Source organism: Propithecus coquereli, unplaced genomic scaffold (genome assembly GCF_000956105.1).
Source record: "Propithecus coquereli isolate 6110/MARCELLA unplaced genomic scaffold, Pcoq_1.0 Scaffold28, whole genome shotgun sequence".
In the NCBI taxonomy this organism is placed as follows: domain Eukaryota; kingdom Metazoa; phylum Chordata; class Mammalia; order Primates; family Indriidae; genus Propithecus; species Propithecus coquereli.
Genome location: NW_012148396.1, coordinates 9,675,108 through 9,700,120, shown reverse-complemented (window position 1 = coordinate 9,700,120; position 25,013 = coordinate 9,675,108).

Genomic DNA, 25,013 nt, shown 5'->3' with positions numbered 1-25,013 from the left:
GTGTTAGTGATCGTGTCCACTGAAGAGAAGGTGGCGACTGATGCCCATTCCATCTGTGTTGGCAGTGTGACTGTGTTGCAACAGAAGAGCTGGAAGCTCACTTGTTGCTGTGGTTCATTCAACTGTGTTACCATATTCTGTGACAAATTCAGTGGCCATCCTCAAGGGGTTGTACATAGAGAGTTCTTGAAAAGTCAGGACTTCCCTGGCCTTAGATGAGTTCATATTTAAAAGAAGACAAATCAAGGTGATCCCAAAACAAACCAACAGACTAGGCATCAGCACAACCGTCTGAGCTTCCCATAAGCCCACTACTGTGCCTGGACCACCAACTGCCTGCTCTCAATTTTATGGTGGTTTTAAAAGCAGGCCCCAGGGTTGGGTCTACATGGCCAGGCTAGAGTGACATCATGGTATTCCCCTTACTAAAAAAAAGGTGTGTATTAGGAGGAGATGGGGGGGCGGTACTGAGGGGGAAGGAAGGAAGGAAAAAAAGTTAAAAAAAAAAAAAATTAGAACCATTCTTAGCCCAGGAACTATACAAATACTGGCTGTGGACCAAATGTGGTGACTCCTTTGTAGTAGTTAGTTCAGTGGAAGATGGGGAGCAGTAAGGGGATTCCACTTATGTGCAAAGGCATGGAGGTGTGAGAGGCTGGGGTTTTGTGGAACTAAATGCTTTTTATCATGTATGGAGTATACGTTGGGTTGGGTGGAGGAGATAAAGTTGATATTAGGCAGGATCAAAGCAGTTTGCATTTGATTCTGATACAAATTTTTCATGTCGTAGAAGAGGAACAGATTTATATGGCAGGAGGGTGTCACAGGATCAGTAAGGAAGACATTACAGTGATCCACGTTAGAAGGGGGAAAGTAACCGAATGTTTATCATTAAGGAAGTGGCTCTCCTGCTGTTGTCTAGCTAGTAAAGTGAAAGGGGCAAAGTTCAGAGGTCTGATTTAGTAGTCTGTATGTTCTTTTAATTATATAATTAGGTTGTACAAATAAATGAAGATGGTCTTAATTAAGGGCATGACTGAGGAAATGGAGAGTAGGGATTGATTTGAAGCCTATTTCTGAGTTAATCTACAGGCTTGACTGGTAAAGGAAATGTCAGGGCTGAGAGAGGAGTCCAGGGTAATTCCAGAATGGCTCCCAGATTTCTCCTTTGGTGATGAATTTGTGAAGCTCTTTTGCTCTTAATTTTTTTCCTGGAATATACTAGTGATGAAACATTGCCTTTAGAAGGAACCATTGTCTTATAGGTCCATGAACCCCTGAAATTATAAGCAAAATTGTGTATGGATGTGAATTGTTTGTCCCTGAGAAGAGGATTCTAGAGCTTTCATCATATTATCAAAAGGGAACCCCAACCAGAAGGAGGACCCGCTCCTTGTTGTTAGATTGTATGCATCTGGTGCACGCTGAAGATTTGTGGTGGTAAAGGAAAACTAGTCATCCAAATCCCAGGAATTTACTTTAAATGCAATACATGCCAATCTGCCAAGTAAAATGTAAACACATGCAGTTGTTTTCTAAGTTACACTGTATCAGCCAACAGTTAAAATGTTTTTTCCTGGCTTCCCCTCCTCCCCCATGAGACAAAACAAGACACATTTTTGGTACATAGAAGGCCAGTCAGAAACTCTGGCGTGAATTTCTTCAGCATGCCATTGAACATTAGACAAAGCTAGAGTATTAAGCATACCTTAATAGTCAAATGGCTATGAGAGACCATGAGAGTCACTTTTAAGTGGGATAAGCCAACACCAGAAATGAGTGTAGCTTCTTCAGTGGGATTAAAAATGTATGAATTGTGAGCTGTAAGATAATCCCTAAATTGTGTTGTCCTGGTGAGCCTTTAGGTGAGCAAAAGCCAGAGAAGCAGAGCAGCAGTTAAAGAATCATCAAGATAAGAGCATTGGGCCAATTCATCTTGTGTTCTGGAGTCCTCACTGGATTGGTTCATATTTGATATCAATATTACATGTAATTTAGGGATTACAAACTACAGATAATAGCAATTCCTGCAGAGATTTGGTGAACTTGGTGAGATAGGGCTGCTCTATATGGAGTAGAATTGAGACAGGAGAGATTGGAAATGGATTATCTCTGAGAAAGTTTCTCCTTTCTTGTTGAGATAAACTGTGACTTCTGTTAATGACAGTGTCGTGAATGGCAAAGATAAAAGAAATGGTGGAATCTAGTGTTGGTATAGAAGTCAAAAGTAAAAATCTAGACTGTTTCAGATAATAGTCTCAGATTTCAGGCTGGGGATAATTGTGATTCCAACGTATGCCAAAAGTTTCGAATCTACTTTGCTTGGGTCATAGCAACGTTTAGGTGGTGGTTTTGCTTTCTGTTTGGAAAAAAATAACATTAGTCATATCCTAAGAAATTGATTTTAGAAATCAGGTAGCAGAAGTAACTTAGTTTAAATGCAAGTTGTCTATGTGTGGATTAATTCTTGACAGCTGGTGGTTTATCATGTAATTTGCAAAGAGTTGATGTATTTGATTTTCATCTATCCTGTGAATCTGCCTTTTTGACCATTTTATTGGAAAACATTCAAACTTTTCCCCTGGATTTTTGCCCCTTTTATTCTAGAATTTTAGGGGTGAATCTAAATTTAGCATTCAGAGCTCTTAACCCAGAGAGGGTAAGTGATCATTTGATGGTGAATTAGGGGGAGACCTCTCGAGAATTTTATCTGTCTTGACCAAGCTTGACTTAGCTTTAATGAGCTTGACTTAGCTCAATGTGACCCTTGAAGTAGGTGAGAAGGGTGTGAACAAAGCTTATGAAACTCAACTTTTCTATTACATGGTAGAGAGGAGATTGAAATAATTGACACTGTGGACAGATAAATGTTGGAAATGGGTATGATTGAATCTGTTGCCAAACTTTTTCCAAGTAACTTGTGGTTTCCAGTCACTTATTTCCACATTTTCTTAGATATTTGAGAATTGACAAATAAGACTTACATATTCATATATTCTAAGTTTTAAAATACTAAAATAGTGCTAGTTCTTCCCACCTAGCTATCAAATTTAAAGGGTTTTTGTGAGGAGCTCTTGAGCACCTACTCTGTGACAAACACTGCTAGGTGATGGGGATTTGTTGAAAAAGAGACAGGGTCCCTGCCCTCAGGAAGATGTCATGCTCATCTGAGGTTCTAAAGTACAGATTGAATATCCCTTATCTGAAATGCTTGGGACCAGAAGTGTTTCAGATTTTTTTTTTTTCGGATTTTGGTATATTTGCATTATGCTTGGTTGAGCATCCCAAGTCCAAAAATTTGAAATCCAGAATGCTCCTGTGAGCATTTCCTTTGAGTGTCATTTGGTGCTGGAAATGTTTTGGGGTTTGGAGCATTTTGGGTTTAGGATTTTCGAATTTGGGATGCTCAACCTGTAGTGTATGCAAGAATCACTAAGGAGAGGATATTAAAAATGCAAATTTCTGGGGCTATACCCCAGAGTTGTTGAATTATCACACCTGATGTAAGGTCTAGTCACCTGTGTTTTAAACTAGCATCCCTTGGCTGGGGGTGGTGGCTCATGCCTGTAATCCCAGCAGTTTGGGAGGCCAAGTCAGGAGAATTGCTTGAGGCCAGGAGTTCAAGACCACACTGGCAACAACATAGAGAGACCCCACCTCAACCAAATATAAACTATTAGCCGGGCATGGCGGCACAGGTCTGTAGTCCCAGCTGCTTGGGAGGATCACTTGAGCCCAGGTGTTTGAGGTTACAGTGAGCTGTGATCTGGCCACTGCACTCCAGCCTGGATGACAGAGTGAGACCCTGTCTCTAAAAAAACAAAACGACAAAAACTACTAGTGTTCCCACATGTTGAGAAACACTGTTCTAGTTAGTATTGATGAATATTTGTTGTGAATCGTAAAGGCCTGCAGTTTGGGAGGTTTCCACAGGACTACTGCCCGGTTCAGTGATTTGCTAGGACTCAGAACTAAGAAAAGCTGTTCTACTCAGAATTACAGTTTATTATAGTGAAATGATACAGTCTAAAATCAGCAAAAGTAAGGCACATAGGGAGGAGTCCAGGAGAAACCAGGTGTGAGCTTCCATTTGTCCTCTTTCAGTGGAGTTGTGTGGACAGTGCTTATTTTGCCCTGCAATGATGTGTACACAGAGAGTATTGCAAACCAGGGAAGCTCACCTGAGCCTTGGTGTCCATCCAGAGTATTTATTGGGGGTCATCATGTAGGAATGGCTGACCTTAATCTCCATCCCATCCACAGGTCAAGCCTGGTATCCTGTGGTTTAAGGTCCCCACCTAATCAAAGATGGTCTTATCAGACAGGAGATTCTAAAGGCTTAGAGGTTAGCTCCCAGGAGCTGGGCAGAGGGCCAGCTCTTTCTTTGGGCAAGGTTAATCTTTTACCACAGGAGCCTTAGAAAAGCAAGTTATTATTTCTGTCATTACTAGGGAGTTCAAGAGATTATTATTGCTTTTAGGTAGAAGATTATGTTGCAACCATATGCAATATCATTTATCACAAAACTAAAATATTAGCATGTCTGCACACAGGTGAGGATGTCTGTAGAAGTATATAGTTGACACCTGTCCTGTCTGATGTTTCTGTCAGGGATTTGAAAAAAGAACAGAAGTCATGCTGGGAGACAGCTCATTTTTCGAATTAGAATTTTAAAATATTTCAACAGGTTGTAATAAAGTGCTGAAATCAGTAAGGTAAAATTTATCTGGAAAAATGTAAAATGGCAGACTTAGTTTAAAAAGAACCCACTGAGAAAGTTAAAGATGGATGAAACATGTCTTAACTCTACCTGTATGCAGAAGACCTAGGGGTTTGGTTGACTAAAATAGGAGTTGGTGAACTTTTCTGTAAAGGGGCAGATGGTAAATATTTTATGTTTTGCAGACAAATAGGCAAAACAAGGATATTATGTAGGTACTTAAATAATAAGAAAGGAAACAAATTTCCACAAGTTTTCATGGGTAGAATTCAAAATATGATAATTGAGTACGAGTTTTTGTAATACAGGTCTAATGAGAAGAATGGAATTCTTTTTGGGGGAGGAAGTGGATAACATTTTGCTTAATTCGATTTTGACATTAGCGTTCCCTCTTATCAATGTCAATTACAAATGTTCATTTCCTCATGCTAATGTCTTCATACTGGTAGATACTCCCAATTATACTGATAACAGTCCAGGAGTATATTATTTTAATTGAATATATTCATTGCTTAGAAGGCATTTATAGAATTCTAGATTCTTCTTAATAATTTCCATTTAACATGTCATTGCATTGCAGATTAATCACTTCCTATTGATGGAAGCACCTCAATTACACAGTTAAATGGATTTTGAAATATGTAAATTTTCTTTGTACTTGCATCAGTGTTTGAAAAATGCAGTAGTTTGAACTGTAGTTTGAACTCAGAAAATATATCTGCAGCAAATTTGGGAGTGGAAATTTCACTTCTTGTTTTAACTTTTGACAGTTTGATTCAAACAGCTGTCACTGAGGCGACTTAACTTGCAGTGTAAGTTCCTCATATAAGCACTGTTTTGTCTTGTAAGTTTAGAGTGAATTCGTTAAGAAGCTTTATCAAGTTTATAGCAAAAACTGATTCCAAAGCTATTCCATATTTGATAACTGTTAATAGAGGGAGGATCTTCTCTTGAAAAAAATTTCAGTCTTGCCTCTGAGGTCAAAAAGTCATAGTAAAACCTACCACTGACCATTTAACTGCTATGTGGTAGGACAAGTCAAGATATTTAGCTTCTACTTCTGACAGAAATTCAAGGAACTAATTATGGTTAAATCTATAAGAATTAATGAAGTTCACTGTTGATTAATATTCAGTAACACTTGATAGAGTCAAATACTTCCACACAGACCTGTTGATGAATAATACAGTGAATAACCATAGGCTTTAAACTTCTTACATTTTCATAATCTTTGTAAATTTGTCCAGCTTATCCTTTTTCTGCTTCCCATATATTTTTATTAATACTATCCTAAATTGTCATACATCTTAGCAGATTCCACTTCAGGTTGTACTAAATTAGTGCTTTCTCAACTTACTTGAAAATATTCTTATCTGTAGTTCCACGTGGGCATTCTTAGAGGCTGATTCTTTTTTTTTTTTTTAGAGGCTGATTCTTCAGTCACTTCATTCTTGGCATTAACTCCTTGAATAAACAGCTGAGCAATGCTGGTAGCATCTGTTGACTCATCAACAGCCAAGGAAAACCATTCAAAATCATTTGCCTTGTTTTTTAACAGACAATGATCGCACTATCCTCAACTCTTTGAGTAACTGTTCTTACTGAAAGGCTTAAACAAGTTTTTTTTTTTTTTTTTTGACACTTTTCTTTGCCTTTGTTACAGTCAGACATGGGTTAAGTCGTCATGATCAATGTAAGATGAGGGGCATTTAGGGTTTTGAGCAGAGAATTGATGATACCGATTTAGGTTTGACTCTGTCTGCAGTGTTGAGATGAGAAGTAGGCACTAGAGCTGTAAGGGTAGAAGCAGGGGACCTATCAGGTGGCTGTTGCATTTGGGTGAATGGTGATGGTGGCTCAAGTCAGGGTGGTGGTGGAGGACATGAAGCAAAGTGGACAGTTCCTGGGCAGATTCGCCAGGAAGAGCCAACATTATTTTCTGACAAGATTGGATTGGGAGATGGGAGTGTGGGAGGAAGAGAAGAGTCAAGGATAATATCCCTTTTTTTCTGGCCTGGGCAGCTGGAAGGAGGGAGTTGTTATAAACTGAGATAGAGAAGACTATGTATAAAGAAGGCTCGGAGGGGGAAGATCAGTACCTGAACTTTGAGATGTCCGTTGGGCATTTTATTCACTTATCTTTGATGATGCTTTACTTCTCTAAGGGATCTAGAAGCTGGTCCCAACATAGAGTGTATCTATCAGGTTTTGGTCAGGAAAACAGAAGCCACTCTAGACACTTTTTTTAACACAAATTATTATGTAATCCTTCAGTACTGTTGGAAGGGCTGGAGAGTTGAAGGTTACGACAGCAGCTCTTTACCATGAGTGCTTCCTGGGAGATCATCTGGAATCAGCAGTGATCTCAGCAATTGGAGCCACTGCTGCTGTGGTTGAAGCAGGTGGTTCCTGAGGTCTCTCTCTGAAGCTGCTGGGAATTCTCAGTAGGAGCTGCTCTAGGTCTTAGTTGCCAAAGTATGTGAATTCTTTTTTCCCCCTATCTGCAGCTATGCTTCTGCCTGCAGCTGCCTCCAGAGAATAATTTTCTTTCATTTTTGCCATCTTGCGTGAATACCTCTTATTCGTTGACTCTCACCCTGAGTTGTAGCAGGAAGGGGTTTCTGGGAAATTTAGTTCTGGCTTCTCTGTGATGGTTAGGAGAATGTAGAAGGTGGTGACAATGATGTGAAGTTGACAACAGTAGCCCAACACAGTAACCAGGCAACTGGATTAACAAATTTGGATTTTGGAAGAGAAATCTGAGCTAGAGCTAATGTAGAGATAGCATTTAAAGTGAGCTTGCCTAAGCAATAAGCATAGGTAAGAGAAGAAAGGACAGAGCCTGGGGAACTCTAGTATTAACAGGTTGAGAGGAGAGGAAGAACAGCTATAGGGACTTAAAACTACCTGTGAGGTAAAAAAAAAAAAAAGGGGGGGGGAGGGGCAGGAGAAGATGGTGTCCTGGAAACCAAGGGAAGTGATAAGCTTTGTCTGTTGCTGCTGACATGGCAAGTAATATCTGAGTATTAACCATTGGATTTAGCAATATGGAGGTCATTGATAATTTTGGATAGAGAAGTTTTGGTGAAGGGGTGGGAGGCAGAGGTTTAAGAGATAAAGGGAAGAGGAGAATTTGTTATAGAGAATTATTATGTGTGTGTGCTGGTTGATAGGATTATTTGTGTAATAACTGTTTAAAAGTCTTTGTAGGATGATTCCAACACTTGTGTCATCTCAGTATTGGCTTGTCTTTTTTTTTTTTCCATGGGCATTGAGATTTTCCTGGTTCCTCCTAAGCTGAGCAAGTTTGGATTGTATCCCCTACTTTTTTGAATGTTAGGACTCTCTGGATCTTGTTTAATCTGCGAATTTGGTAATAGTTTGTCTAGTCTTCTTCCTTGATCCACCTGCTGTTGTTTACTTTTTAGAGTCATAGCTTCTGCAGTTATTCTGTCCAGGTTTTCGAATTACTTTCAAAGGGAAAGACAGGGTGAAGTGTGCTTATTCCTCCTTTGCAAACTGCTTCTGTTACTCAGGTCATGGTCACCACTTTCAGCTGGGCCATGATGCTCAAATGATTGTGTATCCCTTGATCAGTTGCTTCTCTTAGCGCCTCAAGGAGATGCTGCTCCTAATTACTTCTTGAATTTGATTCATAGATAGATCCTACTTTGGTTTCTCTTCCCATATAGTTTCTTTTGGTGTCTTTCTCAGGTAGAAACATGACTCTTACCATATACCATGATAGCCATTAGTTCTTTTGAGTATGATTGAAGGGTTGTCTTGTCTTGAAAGTATTGACTATGCCTACCAATTAGGTTCAGCAGAATGGTTTCTTTAACATTTTAAGCCTTTTACACAGTAGAATTTTGTGGGGATATTTATAATTTGCAGTGCAGAATAGAACAGTCGTAAAGAGCACAGGCAATGGACAGATTTTGTATTGAATTCACATCTGATCTTGTACCCTGTATGATGTTAACCAAGTTTCTTAACCTCTCTAAATCTATTGTTTTCATCTGTTAGAGATTATCATAACTCTTTTATAAATGTGATGTAACATACAGTTCTTAGTACATGGCTAGTCATATAAATAATTTATTTTTTAGGGCAGAATCTAACTGCTGTTCAGTAAGTACAGTTCCTAACAATGTAGTTATTTCTACTGTGGGAATTTAAAGGCTAATCTTGATTATTCCCTGATTTATATTGATCTAAAAACTGGAAAGCAGTTATGTTTGTCATTTGCTCTGCATACAAAATGAGCAATTTATTGTTCATACTGGTTTTTAAAAATTCTGTAATTTTATAGCTTCTTTTCTCTTAATGTATTCAGTCAGCAGCTTAGTACCAGTTAAATAGCAAACCCTGTACCAAGCACAGGCATAGAGATGAAGACACAATACCCCCACCTTTGAGCAGCTCCACAATGTAGTAATAGAATATTTTTGGCTAGAAAATTATTTTGAAACATAAAGAAGCTTTTGTTAGGTCAGATGATTTTCATAATCGTATTCACATTCTTGATATATTTTTTGGTTTTTCAGAAAGTTACTCCTGGCCTGTGTGCTTTTAGAATACAGGTTACAGCTTGTCTAAGTCCAGAAACTATTGGTAGACTGAGCTTAGAAGAAAGGAAACCCATATGAAGTGATTTGTATGATTTGAACATTGGAGAGCTTGACAAATGACTGAAGTTGTCAGAATGTCATGGATTAAGAAGTAGTGGGTTTGTGCCTTGTTTGGCACTTAGCATCAAACAGACATTTTCTTTTCCAGGGGCTCAGCCTACTTGATTAATTCTAGCCAGATATCTTATAATTTGTCAATATGTTGTGTTGAATGTTACTCAGTTCTAGAAAGAATTTATTGTCATATTTGCTTTGGAAAGCCCAGATTATGTTTATTGTTTTAACAATAATATTGCATGGTTAACTTGAGAGTCCAGAATAGCGACATCATTTTGAGTGCTCATAAACTAATATTTGAATCCCTGATCTCTTCCTCGTTTGCTATATGACCTTGGAAAACTTCTTTAAGATTTAGTTTCCGTATATGTCAAATAGGAAGTAATAACAGTAACCAGTTAGGGCTGTGAGAATGAATGAACTAACATACTAAACACTCCACAAATGCAAAACTGTTAACGATAATCAGGATGATTATTTCAAGTTGGTGAGAGATGAATGATAGAGGGCTGTCCAAGTTGGAATGTGCATTGAAATGAGAGCATTGTAAGCAAGGTGATGAAAGAAAATATGTGATAATGAAGCACAGATTTAGAGTGTTTGATGTGTGGAAAATTTTAGTTTGCAGGTTAGAAAGGGAAAAGTGTTCAGAGCAGCCCAAGTATGTATCTATACCTATCATAAAGTACACCCATTCATGCAAAAAGGGTAGGGAATATCCATCTTAAAAATATCTTCAGAGAGTTGAGAACATATTTGATTGTTTAATAAGCCAAGTTTCATTTTTTAAATCCATCTGGAGCAAAAGAATTTAAGCATTTTAATTTTATAACTTAGGAAATAGCTACCTTATGACCTATTTGAACCAGTTCAAATTTTCATGCTTGTATTTTATCAGTCATAGTTACAATACATAGGTTTGTATTCTTAATGAGGGTGGATTAAAATCATGGGATAAGTAGGAGAATTAGAACAGCATGCATTAAGTTGCCTACTGCTAAAAAAAAAAAAAAAAAAAAAAAAAAGCAGGCAGTAGGCCTAATGTTGGATAGAATAGAGTTTTGTTACTAGCCTAAATTCTCCCTAAAATACATAAAGCAAAAAGCAGATATCAAAATGGGAGTAAGGCACTCAAACCAGCATATCCATTCATTTATTCATTGAGTCATTTGTGCATCAAGTAAATATTTATAGATTATCAGGTGCACTAGATAATGTTTTAGATATAGTGCATACTATTGGATATACAATGGTGAACAAAACCCAGACCTGGGGTGTAACAGGGATAGTCTGTCTTTGCATTTAGCAAAGAGAAGAAAGCCAGTTCCAAGAGTTTGAAGATTTCAACAAATGATGTTTTTAGGTTTATATCTCTAACAATAAAGAGGCGAAAAAGGCAGCATGTAAAGAGCAAGTGCTTCCAACTCAACTACATGGAGCTTTTTTGACCTTCACTTTGGTTTTATTTAATAGTGCTTAAATTATTTACCTGGTGTGTACACCCTGATGCTGCAGAGCTGAAAGAGGCTGTCATTGTCCCCAGACTCTTGCTGTTTAGTTGGAGGAAGAGACGGACAGATAAGGCAAGATTTAACATCTAATAAGTGTGTTAAACAGGAAGCTATACCACAAGATTCCTTTGGGACAGGGCCATGTCTCTTATTCACTGCTGTGCATATCCAATGCCTTGTGCAATGCATGGCTCAGTCACTTAATCACTGAGTAAATATTAATACCTATGTTGAGTGAAGAATGCCATGGGAGTGCAGGAGAGAGGCATCTAACCTGGGGGAAGAGTGGGTAGCTCCCACCACATGTGCATCCAGTTTAGCAATGGAAAGAAGATCCAGATGGAGCAGCAGATGGCATAGAGGTATGAGAGAAAGTACAGGTTATTCTGTAAACTTGAAAATAGTTAAGTTTTTCTGGAGTATAGGATTCGTAGACAGTGGTGAGAGATGTTTGGAGAGTTAGACTGGGCTTGATCAGTAAGGGTCATATTAAGGAGTTTGGATTTTCTTTTCTCTAAAAGTAATAATGTTTTTTTCTAAATACTAAGAAGTCAGATTTCCTAATGCCCAGGCTGACACTTTTTTCAATTACATGATGATAAAATAATTACTATCTGCCCTTTTGCTGAGTAAGTTTGCTGACCTCTAGTCTGTAGTAGTATTCTGGTGGAAGGGTCCAGTATGCAGTTAGATACATGGGTTTGCAGTTCAACAAGAGTTGTGGCCTAGAAGTTTAAATTTGATATTCCTCAGGAGTTCAGAAATAGCTGAGGCTATGGAGGGTAAGATAGTTCCTCAGAAATGCTTAGTATAAAGGAAAGGATGCCCTGGAGAGCACTTAAAGGTAAAGCAGAGGAAGGCTAGGTGGGCAGGATGTGTAGAATGGCAAGGAAGTTTCTAGGATCACCATGAGAAAGGAGTGTCACACATGCTGGGAAAGGAGGATGGACATTAGCACCATTTTCTGCACTGTAGATAAGGTGAGGGCAGAGATGCATCCATGGACTTCCATAGCACCAATAGTTAGTGTCTCCAAGTGTAACTGTTACAATTTCAGCTCACTAGAGCTACATGTGCTGTACGGTGGGCCTACCCACCGTCCTTGCAGAGCACGGGTGTGTTTGTGGAGGATGGTGTGGCTTTTGGCATTCTGGGATGCTCACACACAGCTTTCTTTAGATCTTTACTGTGGAACTGCTGTCATCTGTAAAGTCTAAAATGCCACACAATACAGAAAGAGTTTGTTGAAATGAATAAAAATAACTGTAGATATTCTTGAGTTTAAAGATACTGACTTGATAAATCACAAAGAGTAGGGGGTTTTCCGAAATACCACCACCACAATTAGGTTGTATAAACACTGCCACCATGCTTAGGTTGTCTAGTTGAAGGGATAAACCTTTAATTGTTTTCCTTTGCTTTTTTTTGTCTAAAATTTCCTTGGTGGACTTTAATCCTTGCCTTTAAAAAAATGTTTACTAGTACTTTTTGTCAGATGAGCTCTTAATGTTAACTTGATGGGACTGATTTGTTTGAAGTTGTAGTGCCAAATTGTAAAGGGAACTTTGCATTTAGAGTTTGAAGTTTTACCTGCAGGTATAGTAGCTGCATTATTTTTAGAATTGGACACATTTCTTACAAATAGAAAGTGTAATAAGAAATTGTATGGCTACGTAGTTGGCTGTTTGATACCATCCATAAGCTAAGCAAAGTGGTAGTTTAGTTATTTTCGTAAATGTCTTCAAGGGAAGTAAATAAAGAGGGAATAGATAACTTGCTCACAGTGACCAAACCAGTTAGTGATAAAACTAGAACTGGAATTCAGGTTTCTTGAACCTATATGTTCAGGGGTCTTTTTTTAAAATTTATTTATTTATTTTAAAGGGAATGAGTTTCGCCCTGTTTGCCCAGGCTGGAGTGCAGTGGTGTAATCATAGCTCACTGCAGCCTTGAACTCCTAAGCTTGAACAATCCTCCTGCCTCAGCCTCCCCAGTAGCTAGGACTACAGGTGCGTGCCATTATGCCTGGCTGATTTTTTTTTGTAGAGACAGAGTATCACTGTTTCCCAGGCTGGTCTCAATTTCTTGGGCTCAAGTGATCCTCCTGCCTGAGCCTCGCAAAAGTGCTGGGATTACAGGTGTGAGCCACCGTGCCAGGCCTGAGCCCCCTGAGCAGCGAGTTGCTAGGACAACTGGTGCATGCCACTATGCCCAGCTAATTTTTTTTTTTAATTTATTTCGTAGAGACGGGGTCTCGCTATGTTTCCCAGGCTGGTCTTGAACTCCTGGCCTTAAACAATGCTCCAAAAATGCTGGTATTACAGGCGTGAGCTACTGCACATGGCCACCCATATAGTTATATAACAGTTTTTGTTTAGGCGTATATTTAGATCTTTAATGATTTTGATGATGTAAACATTGCTCACTGTTGAGCCAATTAATGTAGTATGATTACATTTTTTTTCAACTTTTTGTTTTTCCTGTTTTCTTGGACTTAAAATTGTCATGTTTTCCTCCTTGTTTGCTTAATATTCTCAGTCTGGCTAAGAGTTCTCACTCTAAGAGCTCTGTAAGTAAGGCCTCTCAATAAAAATTTCCACGCTATCAAATGTATTCATTCTGTCTTCACCCTCAGGCACACCCCTCCTGGAGCCTTCCTTTTCTTGCTTCAGTCTGGAGAGGTTGCTCTCTAGACCTGCTATAAATGGTACCAGAGTGGAAGAACCTGTGGTACTGGCACAGATAAGGTGGGAACAAGGTAGGAAATACTGCTTGAGAAAACTTTGTGATGGGGAGTTCAGAGGAAGGGAGATGATTTCTTCCTGGGGGAGCATGTCAGAGAAAGGCTCTAGTTGAGGGAGGGGCATTCTAGGTTGAGAAAACCAAGTAAGAAAAAGCATGGAGAGGGTAAGTGAGCAGTTACTTTTTGTTTATTTGAAAAGCCTATGTTGTGTCTCCTTGCAAGATTGTATATATTAACTTGCAGACTGTGCCCTGAAGAACTTTAAACAGGGTTTATATGAGAAATGTGACATTAAAAAATTTTTTTTTCTTCTTTTTAAGAGACAGAGTTTCACTTTGTTGCCTAGGCTGGTGTGCAGTGGCCCAGTCTTTCAGCTCAAGACAGCCTTGAATTTCTGGGCTGAAACATTCCTTCTACCTCAGCCTCCTGAGTAGGTTTTGGGACTACAGGTGTGCACCACTATGCCTGGCTTTTTTTTTTTTTTTTTTTTTTTTTTTTTTATGGTAGAGAAGAGGTCTGGCTGTGTTGCTTGGGCTGGTCTCGAACTCCTGGTCTCAAGCAGTCCTCCCAGCTTGCCTTCCCAAAGTACTGGGATTATAAGCTGATGGTACATTTTAAATGTTGTCCTAAAACCTGAATATAGGGTATATCAGGAACACTTGAATCCAAGTAATAATCTTAAACTGTTTGTTTCATGTACTGATGCATGGAAAAATCCTTATAGAACATCTGTCACAGAAACTTAGTAAACTTGGCATCTGACTGTCCAAGCCAGTTCATCAGTGCAGGAAGGAGTACTATAGCACCACTTCAGTTTTCAGACAAGAACAAGATAAACGACAACAGGAATTTTAAGAAGCTGCTATGTGTTTAGCTACATTGGGGAGAGGGCAAGCAGGGGAGTTAGAAAAAATGTCATTGAGGTTTTCAAGCACAACTTTCATCTGTATGGCATGGCTGTAGAATCCCAGAGAAAAACAAGCCATCAATATTGAGATACTGAAACACCAAGAGCTAATGGATCGGTTCCTTTGAAAAGAAGCATTGTTCAGTTTAAAATGCTGAGGCAGACTGTTAATAAATGCCTTCATGATTGCAGATTCCAGTGTGTCTTTTATGTAAACACCTGGGATTACAACGGGCAGGGTCCTACCTTCCATTCAGAGGGTCCACTGCCTGCAAGTGTTACCTGCTGTCTGAAATTTTGACTTTATACTCAAAGTTTTGTGAGGAGCACATCTTTCTGGTCTTATGTTCATTTGAGATTTGGGAATTATGGGTGAAAGAAATAGTTATAATCATAATAGCTGTCATTTATGTGTCATTGTGTGAATTTGAATCTGATTTAATTCTTTACATCAACTCAGTAAGGTAGAGATTACTGTTCCCACTTTACTGATAAGAACTGGGATTAGAGAAGTTAAGAAATTAGTCTAAGGTTCCATGTGGGACAATATCAAGACTTCCTATTCCTTACATTAAAGCTTAGCCCTTACACTTAGCCGTAGTGCACAGGCGGGGGGTCATATTTAACAGAGGAGAATAGTGCCACCTACTGACCTGTTGGTGACCCTTTCCTCCTCCAGTATTGCACTTTTCAAATATATCAACCATGTTAAAATGTGTTATCATTGTTTCTGTAAAGCATTGCAAGTAATTCTCAGTCATTTGTGTTCCTGGCTCAATATTGAGGGAATAATGTGATTTTATCAAATACTTGTAAAAACAGGGAAAATTTTAGTTTCCTGACCCTAAAAGTAGGCAGGCAACTTTCCGTAGGATTCTTACCTTTACATGAAAGGAGAGGAGGAGGGGCTGGGTGTTTTTTCTATCTACCTGTCTTTGCACATCATAGTTTGGTTTTTTTTTTTTTTTTTTTAGGGGGACAAACAGTGTGTTATGAATTGAACTGGCAAGGAGATATTTTTGTCTAGTACTCATGAATTCTAAGTGGCTTAACAAAATACACAAACTTTTTAGTGTTTCTTCTTTGATAAACTATTAAAAAGGATAGGTGTCTGAATAAATATTTCAATTAAAAGATGCCCAAAAGATTTGAACAATTAGCATACAAAAAGATGCTCCACATCAGCAGTCATTAGGAAATGCAGATTACCAACCACATGGGATGCCATTGCAACCTTATGAAAACGGCTGATGTTAAAACCAAAGAGAAGGTGACAGTGCCAAGTGACAAGGATGTGGAACCCTTAGAACTCTCATACTTTGTTGATGGGAGTGCAAAATGTTGTGATCTCTTTGGAAACCAGTTTGGCGGTTTCTTTTAAAGTTGAACATACACTTATCCAACCCAGAAATTCTCCTACGTCTTTAACTGAGAAAAATAAAAACATACGTCCAAACAAAGACATATCAATATTTATAGCAGCTTTATAATCACTGGAGACAACTCAAATGTCTATCAATTGGTGAATGGGTAAACAGATTTTGATTATACCTATACATTGGAATCCTGTGCATCAATAAAAAGGAATAAACTGCTGATGCAGATGATAAAATGGGTGAATTCCCAAAGCAGTATTCTAAGTGGAAACACAAAACTCCCTGTAACTATGATTCCATTTATGTAACATTTTGGTAAAGGCAAATCTATAAGATCAGAAATCACATCAGTGGTTGCCTGGGGCTGAGGGTGGGAGGAGAGATTTGAGTACAAAAGAGCATGAGGACACTTTTGGGGTGATGGAATAGTATGTGTCTTCATCATTGCGGTGGTTCCGTAACTGAATGTGGTTGTCAGAACTCATCAAACTGATGTTTTTACTGTATGCAAATTATAGTTCAAGAAACAAAAGTTTAAAAAGAGAAGAAAAAAGTGACTTTTAATATATGTAAACATATGTACACTCACACTTATTTGAGCTTGATTTTTCTTTCCAGTTGGATTAAAATCTGTCAGGATTAAGTATTATGGAAGTTTAAGTGAAATCGATTTCAGCATAGACACTGTTTCTGAAAACGTACAATCTTGGAGTCTTTGGTTGATTTATGTAATCTGATTTATTCATGGCCTAAAGGCTTTATAATGACATTTGTCTTTGTATAATGAGATCATATATTATAGAGGTTATATAATTAGCTATAAATAGAAAATGTTTTAAAAGTTAAATTATTTTAGCATTCTTCTGTGTTGTTCAAGCTCAAGCTCTTATAGCTCTGGAGAGAAATAGTTGTATGAGCTTTCTAAATTAAGAAAATATTCTTTATGATATTGATAAGATTATGGTCTTTAGCTCTGTTTTAATGACCTATAACTATAGAGTACAATTATAGTTTAAAATGCTAGAAATAATTTTAGAATGTACACAGTAAATAAAAGTTAGCTTCACTGAACTTATGACTTAGTTATGATTATAAATTAAGTTTCTTAAAGTACTCATGAGGGCCAGGCATTAATGGCTCATACCTGTAGTACTAGCACTTTGGGAGGCCAAGGTGGGAGGATTGCTTGAGACCAGAAATTGGAGACCAGCCTGAGGTACATATCAAGACCTCGTCTCTACAAAAAAATAGAAAAATTAACCACTAATGGTGGTACGCAGCTACTCAGGAGGCCGGGGAAGGAGGATCGCTTGAGCCTAGGAGTTTGAGATTACAGTGAGTTATGATCACACCACTGCACTCTAGCCTGGGCAATAGAGTGACACCCTGTCTCCAAAAAAAAAAAAAAAAAAAAATACACGTGAGAGTTGCTTGTTACTATTACACTTTGTGGTACTTGTTGATGTCCTGTGAAACAACTGTTGTTACTGAAAACTCAGCAATTGTCCTTGAGGCTGCATCAGAAGAACAAGAACACGTGATTTGAGGAGAAGGAAAGAGAAGTTTATTTGATGGCAAAAGAGGAAAATCGTAGATTGTCATCTTGAAAAAATCCAAATTTTCCCAAACATAAGCAGAAATACAGAGCTTTTAAAAGGAGGGCCTTCAGTTCTAGGCTATTGTTAACAATTCTAGTGGTCCCATCTCTGATCTTCCCATCTCTGTGGAACCTTAGCCTACCTGGGAGTCTGGCTTTGGCCTGGGATGGCTGAGCTAACTCCTGTAACACAAAGAACAAAAGACATTCTCCCTGCCCAATGTAGACCAGGCTCCAGTTCCCAAAAAGAGTGGAGAAAGTTTTAAAGAGACAGAAAACATCTTTGCTGTTTTTTCCCGGTGGCCCCCACTCCCCACCCCACCAGGTCATTCCCTCTGTCACACTAGCTATTCAGCAATTTTTCCCAATGAACTATTGCTTAAAAAGCCACAAAAGTGGGTAGGAGGGGAATTAAAGTAGAAAGTTGTGTGTGTTCTAATTTTCATTTACAGGTCAGTTTTTTATTTGACTTTAGAAAAGTCAAATTTTAAATGATGAGCTCTTCATCATTTTGTGGTCTGAGGGATATGCTATAATGTGTGCTAATAATAGAATCAGTGATATAATGAGCTTTGTTATAGTAGGGCTTCCCCGAGCTGCTTTTTGTTTCTTAAAATACATATGCTCTTCTGTAAGCCTGCCTTACTCCCTCCAGTAGATGAGACCTGTTTATGGTGCCCTTTGTATGGTGATCACACAGTAAATACCTATCAGTAGCCTCCTTGGCAGTTGGTGTTTGGGAACAGAAGAGAGATTACTAATTGTTCTGCTTTGCATTTTTTATTGTCTCACTATATCCCTTTATTTTTCTCTGGGAATCCTTCATTAACTTAACCCTGGTTTTGAAGGCTTAAAAGAGTGCTTGTATGCTGCTTATAATTGGTGACATTTCCAGTTGTTATAGGCCAGGTGATAGTCATGGTACAGTTGTCATTGCCTGCAATTGCATGAACTTGGGATAGCTGTTCATATTACATTCATTCCAGTTGAATTATGCATGTTACTATTGTACTCTACATGTTGAGTTTAATTGCCATTAATTGTGTTTGAAAAGGTTATGTTGTGACTTGCTATTGTATATGCAGAATGGCACAAAAACAGAGGTGGAGCATAAATTAAAAAAATTTAACCATGTTTATTTTCTTATTGTTTGATTGAGATAAGGTCTCACTTTGTCACCCAGGCTGGAGAGCAGTGGCACATCATAGCTCACTGTAACTTTGAGTGAGCTATGAGGGGCTCAAACAATTTCCTAGCCTCAGCCTCTCAAGTATCTAGGACTATAGGGGTGCACCACCACACCAGACTAACTTTTTAAAACATTTTTTTGTAGAGACATGTCATTATGTTGCCCAGGCTGGTGTCGAACTCTGGTCTCAAGCAATCCTCTAGCCTTGGCCTCTCAGAGTGTCAGGTTACAGGTGTGAGCCACCACACCTGGCCTATTTTCTTACATTTTTTTTTTCCTGTTTTAAGTGGATACTTTATTAACATGTCATTCTAAACATAACATAAATACACCCTACACACTAGAATATCAAACCCAGTGAGAAGTTCAAGAGTACATTTAGGGCTATTTTAAGAAATGTAAATACTTTGGCTTCTGTTATTACATCAGATGAAAAAAATCAAAGAATAGTTTCATCTCCTGCTATGATTAACAACAAAACCAAGTAGAAAAATGAGAGAATGTATTTAAAAAAAAAAAAAAAGATACTCAAGTACTTTTTGAAGGACGTATTCTCTTCACTGCCATACATACACAAACTACTCAGTAATCTAATGTTTCTTACATTTTTAAAAAAGGATATGTAACAGGCCTTCTCTGTCTGCCTGTATCACCACCTTGTCTTGGGGAAGGCTCTTCCATTCCTCCTCTATTTATTGAGGTCAATGGACTACAGTACTGTAGTAGGTCGGTGTGGGGGATGTGTAGTGGTGGAGGAGAAGAGGTGCACTGTAACGGTGACCCACTGTTCGAATGAGACAGTGTCACTGTTTTCTGTAGAGAACAGTGCTGTTACTAGATAAAGAGAAATGATGCTAGACAGGCATCCCTGCAAAGGTCCCTTATGGAACTGTCAAGTTTTACAGGGTGTCACTTATGTGCCTGATTTTTTACTCTTAGAAAAAGAAAATTCCTTATGTATAGGCTGTGCCCTTTCTATAGATAGTATTTAAGGAGATAAGGCTACCTTGTTGAAGGTCACACTATAAGTTGAGAAACTTTATTTGCATAAAATTGGGTCTTAACTTGGGGAAACATCAGTTTTTAGTCTTACAAGTAACTGATTTTAAATGTTGGACAAATTAAGCACTATGATTTTGGGAAGGTTGCTAAGAAAGGTAATGTCGCTAAGAATGTTGCTAAGAAAGGTAAACTTTTTGCTCAAGGAAGATGTTTTCTATTAGTGTTTGGCTTGAGGATGGCAAGTACAAGTAATTATCAAAAACCAGTAGAAAAGAAAACATCTTGAGACAGGGAGAGGGAGATGGGAGAGAGAGTTTTTTTTTTAGAAGTGAACTTTACATTCAGAAAATAGGAGTAAGTCTGTAACAGGTGGTCAGAAAATTTCACCAGTATTGTAACAGAGACTTAGCAAAATATAGGCATGATAAACATCATTTTGTTTAAAACTTTGAGGCCCGTTTAGCAGGAAGGTTGGGGAGCTGTTATTTCCTATGGGTGGTTCATATCTCTTAAGAGTGTTAGAGGCCATTGTAATTGGGCTTTCATTCTGAGTGAGATTGGAAGATGTGGAGCAGAAAGGTGACCCACGTTTTAAGACACTTGTTCCGGTGATTGTGTTCAAAAGAGACAAAAAGTAGGGGGATGACAGTGTGGAAGAAGGGAGGGTTAGACCACTCTAGTCATTCAGGAAGGGATGTGTCAGGCGTTCCACTAGGGTGGTAGCAGTGCACTTGGTGAGAAGTGGGTGGATTCTAGATATATTAGAATGTGGAACTGACATGATTTGTTCATGGATTGGATATAGAGTTTATAAGAAAGTGCAATCAAGAATGATGCCAGTGTGTTTTCATTAGCTACTAGGAGGATGGAGTTGCTGTTTACTTTAAAAAATTTTTTTCTATTTTTTAGAGATAAGGTCTTGCTATGTTTCCCAGGCTGGAGTGCAGTGCCTGTGTACAGGTGCAATCATAGCAAACTACAACCTTGAACTCCTGAGCTCAAGTGATCCTCCTGCCTCTACCTCCCAAGTAGCTGGGACTGTAGTAGGCACATGCCACCATGCCCAGTGCTATTTACTGATTTGGGAAAACTTGTCTGAGGATTAGGTTTTGGGGGGAAGTTTCTGATAATTGCAAACAAGGTAGGAACAAAGAATTTCTAGATTTATGATTTCTTTTCTGTATTGTTTATACTTCCTTTAGGAATTTTAGTTATTTGTTTTTATTTCTCTCATTTTCTTGGTTGATTTTTCTAGAATTATTGTTCTGGATATCAACTGGTAGCTTTGTTAAATGTATTTATTTTTGTCTTTTAGCTCTAACTCATTTATATTTATTGGCTCCTTTTCTTTATCTTCCTTTTTTCTGGAACGTTAATCTTTCACTTGTAAGACTGTTGAAAATCTCTACTCATTGCTTTTTAGAGGCTTTATAATTAGGTTTTTTAAAAATTGAGATATAATTCACATAACTGTATGTCACCTGTTTAAAGTATATAATCACCACTGTCAATTTTAGAACATTCCACCACCCCCAAAAGAAAGCCCATACTCACCACTAGTCACTCTTCATTACTCCCTACTCCCAGCCTAAGGAAATCTCTAATCAATTTTCTGTATTATTATAGATTTGCCTATTCTGGACATTTCACATAAAGAGAATCATACAATATATGGTCTTTTGTGTTTATCTTCTTATACTTAACATAATGTTTCAAGGTTCATCCATGTTGTAGCATGTGCCAGTCCTTCATTCCTTTTTATTGCTGAGTAATATTTGACAATAAATACACTACAGTTGCTTTTTGGGGTTAGCCTGCCAAAACTCTGCCAGACTTTTCTGTCCTGGCAGCAGTTTTCTGAGGATGCACAGCCCAGATTCTCACCCTACTTCTTGTTCCCAGAATTGATAAGTAAATACAAAAGTCAAAGTAGTTGCAGAAGACCATCTCAACTTCTGTGGTTCTTCAACCTCTGAAGTTATAGCCCCTCTCGTTTCCACTGGCTTCCTTAGCAGCTCTCTGCGGCTGTCATACAGATGATTTTTGTATTTTATGCACTTTAAAAATTTTTCTAGAGGAAATGGTGTTCTTCTGCCAGCTGTTGGATCTGTCTTGAATTCAGAAATCTCCTCAAATCTATTTTTTATTAAAGTTGTTAGAAGTGAATTCCTGGTTAAAAAAGACAAGGGAAAGAACTTTTTTAATAGGATAGCCGTGGACCAACTCTTCCCTCTTTTGTCTTCTGTCATGCCCTGATGAAAGCCAGTTTTGAGTTGTTGCTACTGTTAGAATCCTTGGACAGAGTAAGAGTGAATGAATATGTGATTTCTGCTGTATCGTAGGAGATGCAAATATCCATAATGAAGCATTGATTTTGCTAATAAATTTTTATGGCCTGCCTCCTTTAAAGTTTATACATTTAAAAATTCAAAAGTTTCCTGGTCCAGTGTAAAAATAAATGCATTGTAATTGTTTCAATTAAAGTAGATGAGGTTTCAGTCAAGTCTGCTTGGCAAAAATAAAAAAAGTAGTAATAAAGTAGATGAGGCTTTGACAATTTTAGTTACTGTGGCTCTGGTCTTCGAAAAAAGAAATGTTAAATATCTTTATTGTTCTCAGAATGGAACTTTTAAAATTGAGAGATCGTGTTTAACACACACTGAGCAGAAATGTTTCTAGTTTTCCAAACGCCTGAGGAGACATGCCATGGGAGTCATGGGGTTGAAGAGGATGGGGCCAGTGGGAGAGAATGGAATCTGGAAATGGGTATGTTTTGGGCAAGGCTGGGACTAGGGTGAGGCACAAAATCTAAGGGGTCACCAACAATCTCAAAAATCAAGATAAATAATAGTTTTAATGTAGTATTTTTAAAAATTAAAAATGAATGCAATCCAGGGTTAACAAGACAGCAATTTTTTTTTTTTCTTTTTTAGAAAGGGTCTTGCTCTGTCACCCAGGCTAGAGTGCAGTGGCATCTTCATAGCTCACTGCACCCTCAAACTCATGGGCTCAATGATCCCCCTACCTCTGCCTCCTGAGTAGCTGGGACTATAAGGCCCACACTACCACGCCTGGCTAAATTTTCTATTTTTCGTATAGACAGAGTCTTGCCCTTGCTCAGGCTGGTCTCCTGATCGCAAGCAATCCTCCCGCATTGGCCTCCCAAAGTGTTAGGATTTGAACCACTGGGCGTGGCCCCAAATTTTAAATAAAGATGGGATCATTAGTACCTATTTTCCTTTTGTCCCATGCTCCAGTGCACAGCACTGTTCCTAATTCTGTCTTCTAACTACTTTGGGTTTAATTTTCTCATGTTTTTTTGGCTTCTTAAGGTAAAATTATAGACAGTTGATATTTTTTTCCTTTTAATTATTTAAGCACTTAAAGTTATAAATTTCCCTCTTAAGTACTCTTTCAGGTGTGTGCTAAAGATTTTGATGTTAACATTTTTATTCTGTTTGAGACATTTTCTGATTTCTGTTTTGATGTATGATTTGACCCATGTATTATTTTTAGAAAGATACTGTTTATTCCTAAGTACTAGAGACTTTACTGGATATTGTTTCTTTAAAATATTTACTTTTTATGTTTATTTACTATTTTGAACAGAAAATATAACTGCATGGTACAAAATTCAAATGGGTATGTAATGAATCATAGATCTTAACCTTTTTTCTTCCCATCAAATTCTCTTTAGATGGAGTCACTGTTGCTAATTGTATAACCTTCTAGAGGTGTTCTGTGCTTATACAAGTAGGTGCATATGTAGATGTATTCTTTTGCTTTATACCAGTGTATTGCACGCTACACACCCTTTTGTACCTTTTTAAAAATTACTTAGAAACACATCTTGAAAATCCTTGCATTTTATGACTGGGAGCTGCTTTATTCTTTTTATCATGTTACTTTTTCATTAGTAAGTATTTTTTCACTGTCAATGAAAAATTTTCAGAAAACACCCTTTTTTTCAATGCTTGCATAGTCATTCACTTTGATGTTCCAAGCTTTATTTATTCATTCCCCTCCTGTGGAGCATGTAGGCTATTCTCAGTTTTACAGTATGACAAACCTGTCAGTTATTTAAGCCTCAAACTGCCTTAAACCTTACAGGCAATTTATTAGAGGTTTATTAGACCAGTCTACCAGAAGCTAGAACTATGGGTACTCTAATTTATGTCCTTGTCTTCTCATGGGTTGTGAACTCCTTAGGGAATAGGACTCTGTTCTAATTATTTTGGGGTCCCTAGTGCTTAATTTATTGCACAAGCACAAAAGATGCAAACAGTAACGACATGGATCCCTTTTTATGTCCAAGATGTTCTTAAAGCCCTTTATGTTTATAATATCATTTAATTCTCATAACAACTATGAAAGGTCAATGCCATTTTAAACTGTATTTAACTGATGAGAAAACTAAGATATAAGGAGAAGTTTAAAACATAAAAAAAACAAACATACCTAGAGTCACACACTAATACTGCATGGCAGAGTTTAGGATTCAGGAAATACATGAAATTAACTGAACATCCAGGCTCTTGGCTCACTCCTGTAATCCTAGCACGTTGGGAGGCCAGGATGAGAGGATTGCTTGAGGCCAGGAGTTTGAGACCAGCCTGAGCAAGAGGGAGACCCTGTCTTTACAAAAAATAGAAAAATTAGCTGGGCATGGTGGCATGTGCCTATAGTCCCAGCTACTCGGGAGGGTAAGGGAGGAGGCTTGAGCCCAGGAGTTTGAGGTTTCAGGGAGCTATGATGATGCCATTGCACTCCACCCTCGGTGACAAAGCAAGACCTTATCTCAAAGGAAAAAAACAAAAAAGCTGAATGGACCTTTCAGATTTAAGGCAGTGGAAAAGATAAAATGACTTGGGCTTTGGAGTTGCATGTGGCCTTGACTTTTTTACTTTTACAAAGTCTAATTGCATTACACAAGTCCTTTACCTATCTAAGCCTCAGTTTTCTTTTTCTTGAAAATGGTAATATTGTAATTATCTCAAAGTTTATTATGGATTTACATTTTTAAAAGCATACACATAAAACCCCCTCATACAGTGCTGGGCCAGTTTAAGTCCTTAGTCCATTACTGGTTATTGTCTCTTTCCCACCTCTATCACTTTTGGCTTGTTCCTAATCTCTTGAAGCTTTTCTCCTTATCTATAAAAATAGATATATTTAGGGCATTAAATGTGAAATTTCGATTTCTAATCAGAAGTTTAATTTGTTATTTATCTCAAACAAGCAATGCAATTAATCAAAGTATGCACCTGAGCTATCAACACA